This window comes from Balaenoptera borealis (genome assembly GCF_965194805.1).
Source record: "Balaenoptera borealis genome assembly, chromosome: 15".
Classification (NCBI taxonomy): Eukaryota; Metazoa; Chordata; class Mammalia; order Artiodactyla; family Balaenopteridae; genus Balaenoptera; species Balaenoptera borealis.
In genome coordinates this window covers 1217456-1230725 of record NC_138871.1, presented here as the reverse complement: position 1 = coordinate 1230725, position 13270 = coordinate 1217456, and the positions used below count along the sequence as shown (strand labels likewise).

Below are 13270 nucleotides of genomic sequence, written 5' to 3'. Positions count from 1 at the left end.
CAGGGGACCTGGCAGTAGAGTCTGTGCTCTTTCTTACACCTCACTGTAACTTATCCCCTCAAAGTATTTGTCACCTAAGCCTAGAACACTAAAACCATTTTCTCTTGCCCTCAGGGTGAAAATTCAAATTCCTTAATAAGGCACAAAAGGTAGCTCCATCCTCTAGCCTGATCCCTTGACCATCCTGCATCACACTCTACTTATTTTAGATACTTTCATTTCTTTGAACACTTCTGTGTGCATTCTTGCCTCAAATGGACCACTGCACATCCTTTTCCATCTACTTCTTCACCAATTTTGCTGGCTAATTTCTACCCATTCTTCACGTAGCTGTTAGTAAGGCATTCTGCCTCTGGGATGACTCTCTCAACCCTCTCCCTGGATAATTCTAAGCATCCTTCCAGTGAATTCCTGTTGCATCTTTTATTCTCTGTTTGCCTCCCTAATTGATTGTAAGTTCCGTGAAGGCAGAAAACACTCGCTATTCAATTTGTACCCCCCATGTATTCTGGCATATAGAACGCACTCAGTTAGGTATCAACAATTCTCAACATGAGGTCATTGTACGAACTTCAGAAATTCAAACAATTCCCTTGAAATTTTATGTCAAATGTTGTAAGCATGTGGATGTGTATTTTGGGTGGGGGCAGGTACGGGAAATAATTGCATTTTAAAAAAAATTGGGGGGTGTACAGTTGATGTACAATGTTGTGTTAGTTTCAGGTGTAGAGTCACGTGAATCAGTTATACATATACATATATCCACTCTTTTTCAGATTCTATTCCCATATAGGTCATTACAGAGTACTGAGTAGAGTTCCCTGTGCTATACAGTAAGTCCTTGTTGATTATCTGTTTTATATATAATAGTATGTATATGTAAATCCCAATCTCCCAATTTAACCCTCCCCTCGCTTACACCCCTGGTCACCAAAAGTTTGTTTTCTACATCTGTGACTCTATTTCTGGTTTGTAAATAAGTTCATTTTTACCATTTTTTTAGATTCCACATACAAGCAATATCATATGATAGTCGTCCTTCTCTGCCTGACTTACTTCACTCAGTACAACAATCTATAGGTCCATCTAGGTTGCTGCAAATGACATTATTTCATTCTTTTTTATGGCTGAGTAATATTGCACTGTGTATATATGTACCACATCTTCTTTATCCATTCTCTGTCGATGGACATTTAGGTTGCTTCCATGTCTTGGCTATGTAAGTAGGACTTCCTAAATGAAGCTCCAAATGCACAAATCATAAAGAAAAAAAAAAAAAAGCCTTCCAAAAGAATAAATTTCTAGGGAAAATTTATCATCTTTCATAATGGAGGGCTTCCCTGGTGGTGCAGTGGTTGAGAGTCTGCCTGCCAATGCAGGGGACACGGGTTCGAGCCCTGGTCTGGGAAGATCCCACATGCCACGGAGCAACTAGGCCCGTGAGCCACAATTACTGAGCCTGCGCGTCTGGAGCCTGTGCTCCACAACAAGAGAGGCCGCGATAGTGAGAGGCCCGCGCACCGCGATGAAGAGTGGCCCCCGTTGCCGCAACTAGAGAAAGCCCTCGCATGGAAACGAAGACCCAACACAGCCATAAATAAATAAAAATAAATAAAGCATAATGGAGAGCCAGTAGGTACTATCTAAAGTTGATAAATCAAGAATCAAGATAAATCAAGAAATCTATGACTTGCCACTGAGCTAGGGTGTGTCTGTAGGTGAAATAAATTGGAAGTCCTCCAAAAGCAGCTTTACAGAACCTGTCTCCTGGAGGAAGCCCATAACTTCACAATATTTCCCAGGATCTGCCCGTCCCATAAGATTAGCAGGTGGCACCTTACTACCCCTTAGGTGGCAAGCCGGATATATTTTCTGATTCCGTGGTTCCATTCATATTAAGGAATTGAGGGCTGCAATTAGGAAACCCATATTAATAGTTCCTATATAAATTAAATGTCATTATTGAGCCTGTCCAGGATATGAAATTATTTTAGTCAATCAAGTGTTCTAATTAATGGAGAGCAATAACAAGTCATATGTGACTATCCAGTGTTGAAATGGATTTGTGTGAGTGGTTGGTGGAATTTGCCTTTTCACTTTATAATTGCAATTGATTTTCAGATTTCAAAGAAGCAGAATAGGATAAAAGACATGCTACTGAGTGAAATTTAATCTTTGATGATTCAACAAGATCTCACAGACTTTGGGGTCAGTGCTGGAAGCATTCATCATCATTCCTGTGGCTGTGCGGTAATAATGATTTCTGGTTGAAGGGTCAGTTTTTACTCTGCTCATTTAAGACAGAGTAAAAACTGAGTCAGGAAGAGAAGAGAAAAGTGTTAAAAAATTTAGTGGATGACTTCAAGGAGAATAAAGGGAATTTGTATTCACTGGCTGTGGCGGCTGAATTGTTTTCTGTTCTATAACATGCATTAACTTTCCACCCTCCTTCTGCGGCCTCGTAACGGATTCATTATTACTTTTTTAATGATAAAAGTGTTCAGACCAAGTGTTTCATTAAAAGGACAAGCCTGAGCGGGTCCTGAGCACAAAGCCTTCAGTTCTATGAAGTAGAAAGTTAATGTTCACAGAAATTCGCGTGTCCTCTGTATTCAACAGAAGGACAATAACACATTAGTCGTTTTCCACCCTCATTGGGATTGGGGTGAATAGGAAATAGGAGGGAAATAAGAGAAGCAAGGACTGTCCTTTCAAGGCAATCTGTCGGGGTCTTGAAGCAAGCATTATGCTCCGTCTAGCATTCATCAGCCTTCTCAAACACCTGGTGATTAATTCTGCACAATGAGAGAAGTGTCAAAGAAATCCAAGACTGGAAACACATTTGAATCAGAAACCCGGAGCCCACAAAGAACTCCAGCTGTCTTCAGTAACTCAAGACCTTTCTTCCTAACTGCCTGCCGGTCATCTCCAAGAGGCTGTTACATTTATCATGACAACAAAGTATATTTATCATGTTCTTCCCGAATGCGGTCCTCCTCTTTTCTACCTCATTTCACCCCTTGAGGAGGAATTCATCAACTCATCCTCCGAGCTACTTCTATACCTAGTTTAGTGTACGGATGCCTCGATGATCACCTTTTACCTATAAGTAATGTAGGGTGCAGTGGCCTATTAGTATCTGCCAAGACAGTCAGCAGACTGAGCCCTCTGAGAGCAGGGACCGTCATTCATTACTGCATCCACAGCGTTTTGCATAGTACAGACCTCAGAAAACAGTTTAAAATAAGAAGAGCTAAGATGCACTGAACATTATATGCCAGACACCGTTCTAAGAATTGACTCACCTATTCTTTATAACCGCCCTTTGAAACAGGCACGCTATTTTCCCAATTTCACGGGTGAAGAAACTGAAGCACAGAAAGTTTAAGTAGCTTTTCTGGGGTCACATACGTAGTGACGGTAGGAGCCATGATTCAAATCGAGGGAGTCTGTCCCCAGTCTGCCTGAACTCTTCATAATGTTTTATCGGTGTCTTCCAATGGTTTCCAATGGTTAAACTTCCTCTCTCTCTCTCTCTCTTTCTCCCTCTCTCTCTCTCAGAAGAGAAAGTATACTCAATACTTTGAGGAATTACCACCAATTGGCCTCCACCAGTTGGTCCTGTCAGCTGAGAGTCTCAGCTCTCTTCCAAACTAAGTGTTGGCCCATCAACAGGGTGAGCTTACTTTGCCTAAATCCTGACTGATTATCCCAACAATACCTTACTTCATAACCAATACTGGAGCTTTTTCTGCAACTGCCTCAATGCAGACACTGTGATGTAATCCTATATATCATAGGTTTTGAATAAACAAACATATTGAATTAAATTTCACTTTTGGCAACAGGAAAACATGATATCTTGAAAACTTATCTGTCTATAAAGCACATAAAATGCTGGAAAATGTAAAGATAAACACAAAGCAAAATAAAAACTTTAAACCCTAAACTGAACCAACAAGGAATTAAGAAAAATTTCTAGGTGCCCAAAACAAAGAAAGCGCAGAAAACAGAATTTTTAAGAGTGCACTAAAGCCACAAGTGCCCCCAAACCTTTTTGCCAATTTTAGTAAATTCAAGTACTAAATGTTCCCAATCACAAGAGGGATAAGAGACATGGGCCTGGGCCCAAGAAAGTGGAGGATTGAGAACTGAGAAACCTACGTGTAATTGGGACCCTCAGAGAGCTGACGCCTCAATGATAGAATAACACAAAACAAAAATTCAACCGACTGCACAAAAAAGAGACTTGTCTGTCTTGGTCTGGGATTTGTGGTCATGGTTCTGCCTTCACGAGTATTTGAGGTTTGAATTTATACTTTCTGCCCAGTTCAGGAAACACAGATTTGCAAAATTACAGTAAGTAAGTGGCTCAAAGAGATATGGCGACCAGCAGATGCAAAAGCAAAGTGTCTATGGCGTTCAGGGCAGCATAAACTCCAATCTGAAATTATGAAACACATGAGCAATAAATGACCAAAAGATTAAGGAGCAAAGAGAGTCCAGACGACATCATATGTTAGGGTCCTTGCATACAGAATAAAAATAAACATGAATAAGATTTTTTAAAGGAACAAACCAGAGAATTGATAACATGACCCCCCAAAACTTACTATCTTAGAAAGGCAAGCAGGTTTAGAATCTACCCACATATAACTTCTAGAGATGAAAAACGTGTCATAAATATGTTAAAAAATTCTATGGATAGATTAAAAGGCAGACTAGACACTGCTGAAGGGAAAAATAGCAATGGTCTTGAAAGATATAAAAAATGCATTTGAGAGAGAAATGAAAAAATATGGAGAGGCTAAGAGGCATGTTGGATAGAATGGGAAGACAGAACATAATTTTCAGAAGAGAAGAAATTAAATGTAGAAGAGAAAATAGTCAAGGAGATATTGGTGAGACATTTCCATATTTGAAGCAAGTCGTGTAATCTTAGATTTAGTAAGAACTACAGTCATAGGGCAATAAATTAAGGAAAAATATTAAAAATATGACAATAAAACTGCAGAACAACAAAGAGAAAGAAAGCTCAAGCTGCCCCTGAGTTAAGACTTATAACTACAAAATAGAAACAATGAGATTGAGAGCTGACTTCTCAGTAGATTAATAGAAGCCAGAACATGGTGGAATAACTCATTCAATATCTGGAAAGAAAATATTTACCAACCCAAAGTATGAAACACTTAGGACAGTTACTCAAGAAAGACAGTGCATTCTATTTTCAGGCAAAAACTGAAGTTTACTAAGAACTTTCTCATAAAAGAAAGTCAAAAGGAAGGATAGAAGAAGGAACGTAATAAGTCCAGAAGAAATACCTGAAACACACAAAGGAATAGTGAGCAAGAAACTATTCAGCACGCGGGTATATCTTAATGAACGCTGGTTACATAAGAAATAGGGTTACCAAATTTCAGGATAAACAAAACAAAATACTCAAAATACTGGTTAATAATAGCATGCAAGTTGGAAAAGCACTAACTAATTTAAAAACTGAAGGTATTTACATGTTTCAGGGTGATGGCAGAACACTTAGCTAACTTTGTACTCGACTGGTTATGCAACTTACAATTAAAAAGTGACCACTGAGATAATAGAAATAGCCCATATAAATTTCAAACCAGGAGTGGAAAGTACAGTGCAGCAATAAAACCTCAATAAAGCACCCCTCCCAACAAAAAAGAAAAAGATTGATTAGGAGTACAATATTCAAAAAAACCTAATTCCAAATATATGAGTAATCACAGTAAATGAAAGTGGGTAAACTCTCATTAAAAGTCATTGTTATATTTTTTAATCTCCAGCTGTATATTATATTATTATACTATACTACTACCAAGGGATAATTACTCACCACCAAAAGGGCCTTCAGACAAAACACTTACTTTAGCCAGAAAACAAACAAAAGCATTAGTAGGGAAAGAGGATAATTACAGATAAGAGGTTTCCATGGACTGAATTGTGTCCTCCCGAGATTCCTATGTTGAAGCCTGGACTCCGAAGGTGATGGTACTTGGGGATGAGGCCTCTGGGGGATGATTAGGGTTAGATGAGGCCGTGAGGGAGGGGCCCTCATGATGGAATTAGTGTCTTTATTACACTAATACAAGTGTGGAGAGAGCTTGCTCACTCTGCCATGGGAGCCCACAGGGAAAATGTGGCCGTCTACAGGGCAGAAAGAGTCCTCACCAGAACCCAGCCACGCTGGCACCTTGACCTCAGACTTCCAGCCTCCAGGACTGTGAGAAATAATTTCTGTCGTTTAAGCCACCAGTCTGTAGTATTTTGTTATGGCAGCCCGAGTTGATATTCAAAGGTTCCAAGAAAATAAAGATCCCTTGTAGCCAAATTTCAAAGCAGATAAAATAATATGTATAGAGGCTTCCCTGGTGGCACAGTGGTTGAGAATCCGCCTGCCAATGCAGGGGACACAGGTTCGAGCCCTGGTCTGGGAAGATCCCACATGCCACGGAGCAACTGGGCCCATGAGCCACAACTACTGAGCCTGCGCATCTGGAGCCTGTGCTCCGCAACAAGAGAGGCCGCGATAATGAGAGGCCCGTGCACCGCGATGAAGAGTGGCCCCCACTTGCCGCAACTAGAGAAAGCCCGCGCACAGAAACGAAGACCCAACACAGCCAAAAATAAATAAATAAACCCAAAAGTTTAAAAAAAGAAATGTATGAGAACACAAGTTTCTAAAAAAAAACAAGCTTGTGTCAAGGCTCTAAATTCTACTAAAAAAAAAAATAATATGTATAAAACGAAAATTTACAGAAATTTAGGGGACAACTGAAAAATTTACTACCTTAATAAAATGTCTCTCTCAAATAGGCAAAAAGTTAGTGAGAATGCTGACATTCTGAAAAGAGCAATGAACAGTGTTGGTCTAGTAAACACGTACAATTAGTGACTGAGAAAACACCGTAACCAAGCACACGAGGAGGGGTGTATGTGACATGTGTGCCCTCCCATATTGTAAACCCCACATGTACCAAAAAATCACAGCACATCTCCTTACCCAGATTCACCGTTCTGTAGCTCACAACCATCACAGACAGGTTTTTTGAATAGGCAACAAAATCCAAAATATACTAGGATTGGAAGAAAAGAAACAAGACTATCATCCTGTTTTCTTATAAAATAGCCAAGAGAATTACTAGGGAACACGTAGACGTAATAAGGGAACTTAGCAATTTTGCTGGATATACAACATATAGATTAAAAATCAATGACATTTCTATACATCAACAACAAAATGTAGTTTTAAAAAGATACCATTTAAAATAATATTCCATATATATATGGAATGAATTTTCATGAGAAGTATATAACCCAGTTGGATAAAATTTCAGAGCCTTTTTTAAATAAATTAAAGCAGGCCTAAATAAATGGAGCAAAATGCCATATCTAGAAATTGAAGGATGTCCTAAAATTGTCAGTTCTCCCCAAATTCGTGTAAAAAATTCAATGTAAACCCAATTAAAATTCCAACAGAGTTTTTCTTGAACTTCCTGAAACTTAACATACTAATTTCAAAATGTATGTGAATGAACACACAGTTCGGGGACGGTCCCGCAGGCGTAATCTCTTATAGAAAAGTGACAGTAGGTAGGACAGGAAAGTGAGGCTGCAGAAACGGGTGGAAACACAGGAACTGATGGAGGGGCTGGAAACACGCACAGACTTTTATGACTCTTGTCACGTGGCGGAGCGGGCCTGCCCGTTGTGGAGAGAAGGTGGAACATTTAATGACAGTGCCCGGCAGCTGTTTATAAACACAGCCAAACGAAGGATAGCATCCCTCGCTGACAAAATTAACTAAGATGGTTAACACTGCTGTCATCTCGAGTCGATTTTTAAAACAAGATGCAAAATCATTTAAAAATGGATACATTTGATCACACAAAAATCATCCCTTCTGCTTATCAAAACTCAGCATAAAGCATGTGTGACAGAGACAGAGAGAGACAGAGACAGAGAGGTGACAAAGCGGGGAGACACTGGCTGCAATACGTGGGTGGCACATAGTCTCGGCAAAGAATCAGTGTCTGGTGTGCATTTTTTAAATCTACAAAACAATAGAGAAACAACAGCCACAGGAAACTGGACAACATTAGCAGGAGAGGAAACCTTAGAAATGAACTTAAAAATTTTAAATTTTGCCATCTCTCAATTAATCAGGGAAGTGAAACTAAATCCCAAGGAGATATAATTTCGTACTCATCAGATGGGTAAAAATTAAATTAAATAGTCTGATAATAACAAGAGTCCATAAGACTGTAAAGCGATAGAGACTCTTGCACACAGCGTAGTATAAATTGGACAAACATTTTGCAGAGGGATTTTGTCTAAAAATATTAAGGTCAACAGTGAACATGCCTTCCAGGTCTGGGAAGATGCCAAAAATAAATTCACAAGCGTACAGAGCATGTAGCGGAATTATAGAAGGGATTCTATAGGCATTTTTTAAGCAGTGGAAACATCCAAATATCAATTAAGTGGTGAATAAATAAGTTGTGACAGTTTTGTAGAGTGACGTATCACACAGCAGTGGAAAAGAAGACACAGTTACACACCGACCAACTTGGAAGAATCTTACAAATAAAACGTTGAGAGGATACAAAGCTTTAAAAGATACATAGGTAAAGGGTCCTTATGCAAACCTGCAGCTAATGTTATTCTTAAAGGTTAAATACCAAACCTTTCCCTTTAAGGTTGGGGACAGGGCAAGAATATCTACTTTTACCATTTCTATTCGAAACGTACCCTGGGTCCCATCCAGGGCAATTAAGAGAGAGGGGTGGGGGGAAGGAGGAAGAAGGGGAGGGAGAGAGAGAGAGACAGATGGACAGAGAGATTGAGAAAAGGAGAGAGAAAAACAAAAAGAAAGAAAGAGAAACAGACAAGTGGGAAGATTGGAAAGTAAAGAGTAAAGCTTTTGAGGCTTCCCTGGTGGCGCAGTGGTTGAGAATCTGCCTGCCAATGCAGGGGACACGGGTTCGAGCCCTGGTCTGGGAGGATCCCACATGCTGCGGAGCAACTAAGCCCGTGAGCCACAACTACTGAGCCTGCGCGTCTGGAGCCTGTGCTCCGCAACAAGAGAGGCCACGATAGTGAAAGGCCCACGCACCGCGGTGAAGAGTGGCCCCCGCTCGCCGCAACTGGAGAAAGCCCTCGCACAGAAACGAAGACCCAACACAGCCAAAAATAAATAAATAAAGAAGCTTTCATTTAAAAAAAAAAAAAAAAAAAAGAGTAAAGCTTTTGTATGTGCAGGTTACATGATTTTGTATATAGAAAATCTGAGGGAACATACAAATACCAGAACAGATGAATTTAACAAGGTCTCAGGTTAAAAGATCAATATATAAAATATTAATTATATTTCTACCAGCAATAAACAATTAGAGAATGAGGTTTAAAACCTCAGAATTGTTAGTAGCATTATAAAGAACCCCTAGGAACACATTTAACAAAAGATGGGCAACACTTCTAGAAAACATTGCTGAAAGAAATTTTAAAAGGCCCAAATAAATGGAGCTATAAATCATGTTGGTGCATTGAAAAGCTCTATATTGTTAAAATGTCAGTTCTCTTCCAGAATGATCTAGAGGTTCAATGCAACTCCAAAAAAATTATATCAGTCTTTTTTAAAAACTAGAAATTGGCAAGTTAATTTCAGAATTTACATGGGAATACAAATGACCTCAAGTAGCAAGACAATCATGAAGTTAAACAAAATTAGAGCATTTGCACTCCCTGACTTCAAGGCTAACTCTAAAGCAACAGTAACAAATATCATGTGCTATTTGCAGAAGTATATACAAATAGATCAGCGGAAATGAGAAGAATCTAGAAATAAACTCACATGTGTCGTAGGTTATTCTGAGAACAAAAAAAGGTGTCAAAGTAATTCAATGAGAAAAAGAAAGCCTTCTCAATAAATGGTCCTGGAAAAAGAAGATAGCCAGTAGCACCATTTAAACGTTTTATGTTTATGAACTCGCTTGAATTCTCACACAATCATATGAGGAAAATACTATGACTATCTCCATTGTTACAGAGAGGAAACCGAGGCACGGAGTAGGCAGATAACTTTCCTACAGTCACACAGCTCACAAAGACCAGAACCAGAATTAAGACTGTAGCAACATGGAGGGTTCAAAGCAAGGTAGGGTAGGATAGATGGGTTGTGGAAGAAGCTGCATTTGACCTGGGAAAGAAGAAAAGTGTTCATTTGGGGGGCAGTTTTCCTCCATGATTTTCTCTGGGTCCCTTTCCTGCTTTGTATGTTTCTGGCCCCAGAGGGTCCTCACTCTAGTTACCTCCCTTTGAAGAGGTCATGATCTAGCCATGCTTTACTGCCTCTTGAAGGGGAGGTACCAGACCCCTTTGAGCCAGGAAAATATAAACCACAATTCCCCCAAGATGAAATAGATCATTTGAATAGCCCTATAAATATTAAGGAAACTGAATTTATAAATACTCCCGAAGAAAGAAAATTTCAGGCCCAGATGGTTTCACTGGAGAAGTCTACCTAATGTATAAAAAACTAACAGGAAATGTGCAGAATCTCTTCCAGAAAATAGAAAACCACTCTGATTTAGCATAATGCTGGAAGTTGTAGCCAGTATAATAAGGCAAGACAAGGAAAAGAAAGACATAGAGATTGGAAAGGAAGAAATAAAACATCCCTATTTGGTAATGACATGGTTGTCTACATAGAAAATCCCAAAGAATTTACAAAAGAAAAAAAAATACTCTCAGAGCTAATAAGTGAGCTCAGTAAGTTCACAGGATACAAGATCAACATTTAAAAATCAATTGTGTTGTGTGTATATAATTTATATATAATATAACATTTATAATTATAAATTGTTATATATGTAATATATATACATGTTTATATGACATATTATATATGAATTAATAATATGTATATATAATATATATATTACATATATTGTACATTTATATTACATATATATGTATTAGCAATAAACACGTGGGCACCAAACTTTTAAAAACACTATTTATAACCACTCAAAATATCAATAAATGAATTATTTACATGTAAACCTAACAAACATGTATAGAACTTATGTGCTAAAAACCACACTGATGAAAGAAGTCCAAGAAGAACCAAATAAATTGAGGGATATACCATGTTCAAAAATTGGAAGATTCAACATAGTAAAGAAGTCACTTCTTGACAAATTGATGTACAAACTTAACATAATTCTTATCAAAATCCCAGAAAGATTTTGTGTAGATATAGGCAAAATTGTTCTAAAATCTCTATGAAGAAGTAAAGGAGCTAGAATGGCTAACATAATTTTGAAAAAGAAGAATAAAGTGGAAGCATTCAGTCTACCTGGTTTTAAGACTTATTACATGGTTATAATAATATCTATGGAATTGGCAGAGTTATAGACACATAGATTAATGGGATAGAACAGAGAACCCAGAAATAGGTCCACACAAATAGATCCAAAAGATTTTCCAAAAAAGTGCAAAAGCCATTTAACAGAAGAATACAGACTTTTCAACAAATGGGGCTGGAGCAATCGGACAAAAATTTTAAAAAGAATCTTGACCTATGACTCACACTTTATCCAATAATTAACCCAAAGTGCACAAATAAATCATGGACTTAAAGGTAAAACAAAAAAACTATAAAATTTTTAGAAAACAACGTAGAAGAAAATCTTTGAAAACTAGGAGTAGGTGAAGAATTCTTAGACCTGACATTAAAGCCATCATCGATCAAAGGATAATTTGATAAAATGGACCTCATCAAAATTCAAAATCTCACGTTGTAAAAGATACTATGAAGAAAATGAAGAGACAAGCTATCAAGTGGAGAAAATATTCCCCAGCTACATATCAAAGGACTGGTATCTAGAATATCTGTATCTATAGATACAGGTAAACATGTACATATCTCAAAACAGAGCAGTTGAAAAACAAGCAATCCAGTTAAAACATGGGCAACATCCATGAAAAGACATTTCAGTGAAAAGGATATACAGATGTCGACTAAGCTCTTAAAAGACACTTAGGGGCATAGGGCAAGATGGCGGAAGAGTAAGACGCGGAGATCACCTTCCTCCCCACAGATACATTAGAAATACATCTACACGTGGAACTGCTCTTACAGAACACCCACTGAACGCTGGCAGAAGACGTCAGACCTCCCAAAAGGCAAGAAACTCCCCCCATACTTGGGTAGGGCAAAAGAAAAAAGAAACAACAGAGACAACAGAATAGGGACGGGACCTGCACCAGTGGGAGGGAGCCGTGAAGGAGGAAAGGTGTCCACACACTAGGAGCCCCTTCGCGGGTGGAGACTGAGGGTGGTGGAGGGGGAAGCTTCGGAGCCACGGAGGAGGGCGCAGCCACAGGGGTGCGGAGGGCAAAGCGGAGAGACTCCCGCACGGAGGCTCGGCGCCGCGCAGCACTCACCAGCCCGAGAGGCTTGTCTGCTCCCCCGCCGGGGCGGGCGGGGCTGGGAGCTGAGGCTCGGGCTTCGGGCGGATCGCAGGGAGACGACTGGGGCTGGCGGCGTGAACACAGCCTGAAGGGGTTAGTGCGCCACGGCTAGCTGGGAGCGAGTCCGGGAAAAAGTCTGCAGCTGCCGAAGAGGCAAGAGACTTTTTCTTACCTCTTTGTTTCCTGGTGCGCGAGGAGAGGGGATTCAGAGAGCCGCTTAAACGAGCTCCAGAGACGGGCGCGAGCCACTGCTATCTGCGCGGACCCCAGAGGCGGGCAGGAGACGCTAAGGCTGCTGCTGCCGCCACCGAGAAGCCTGTGTGCGAGCACAGCTCACATCCACACCGCCCCTCCCGGGAGCCTGTGCGGCCCGCCACGGCCAGGCTCCCGTGATCCGGGGACAACTTCCCCGGGAGAACGCAGGGTGCACCTCAGGCTGGTGCAACGTCACGACGCCTCTGACGCCGCAGGCGCGCCCCGCCTCCTCCGTACCGCTCCCTCCCCCCGCCTGAGTGAGCCAGAGCCCCCGAAGCAGCTGCTCCTTTAACCCCGTTCTGTCTGGGCGGGAACAGACGCCCTCAGGCGACCTACACGCAGAGGCGGGTCCAAATCCAAAGCTGAACCCTGGGAGCTGTGCGAACATAGAAGAGAAAGGGAAATCTCTCCCAGCAGCCTCAGAAGCAGCGGATTAAAGCTCCACAAACAACTTGATGTGCCTGCATCTGTTGAATACCTGAATAGACAACAAATCATCCCAAATTCAGGAGGTGGA

The 13270-nt window shown here is 40.3% G+C and overlaps 1 long non-coding RNA gene across 3 annotated transcripts in view; it reads right to left on the bottom strand.

The window, feature by feature from the left end:
• The window catches only part of LOC309612077, a 164177-nt gene extending 151257 nt beyond the window's left edge, over positions 1 to 12920 (bottom strand). For 2 of the 3 annotated variants that reach the window (XR_014234928.1, XR_014234929.1), the window contains exon 1: positions 12671 to 12786. This is a non-coding gene — a long non-coding RNA (uncharacterized lncRNA). Of the gene's footprint in view, positions 1 to 12670 lie in introns of all 3 variants that reach the window. The other variant, XR_014234927.1, reaches the window with a different exon arrangement.
• Between the last annotated feature and the right edge of the window lie 350 nt (positions 12921 to 13270).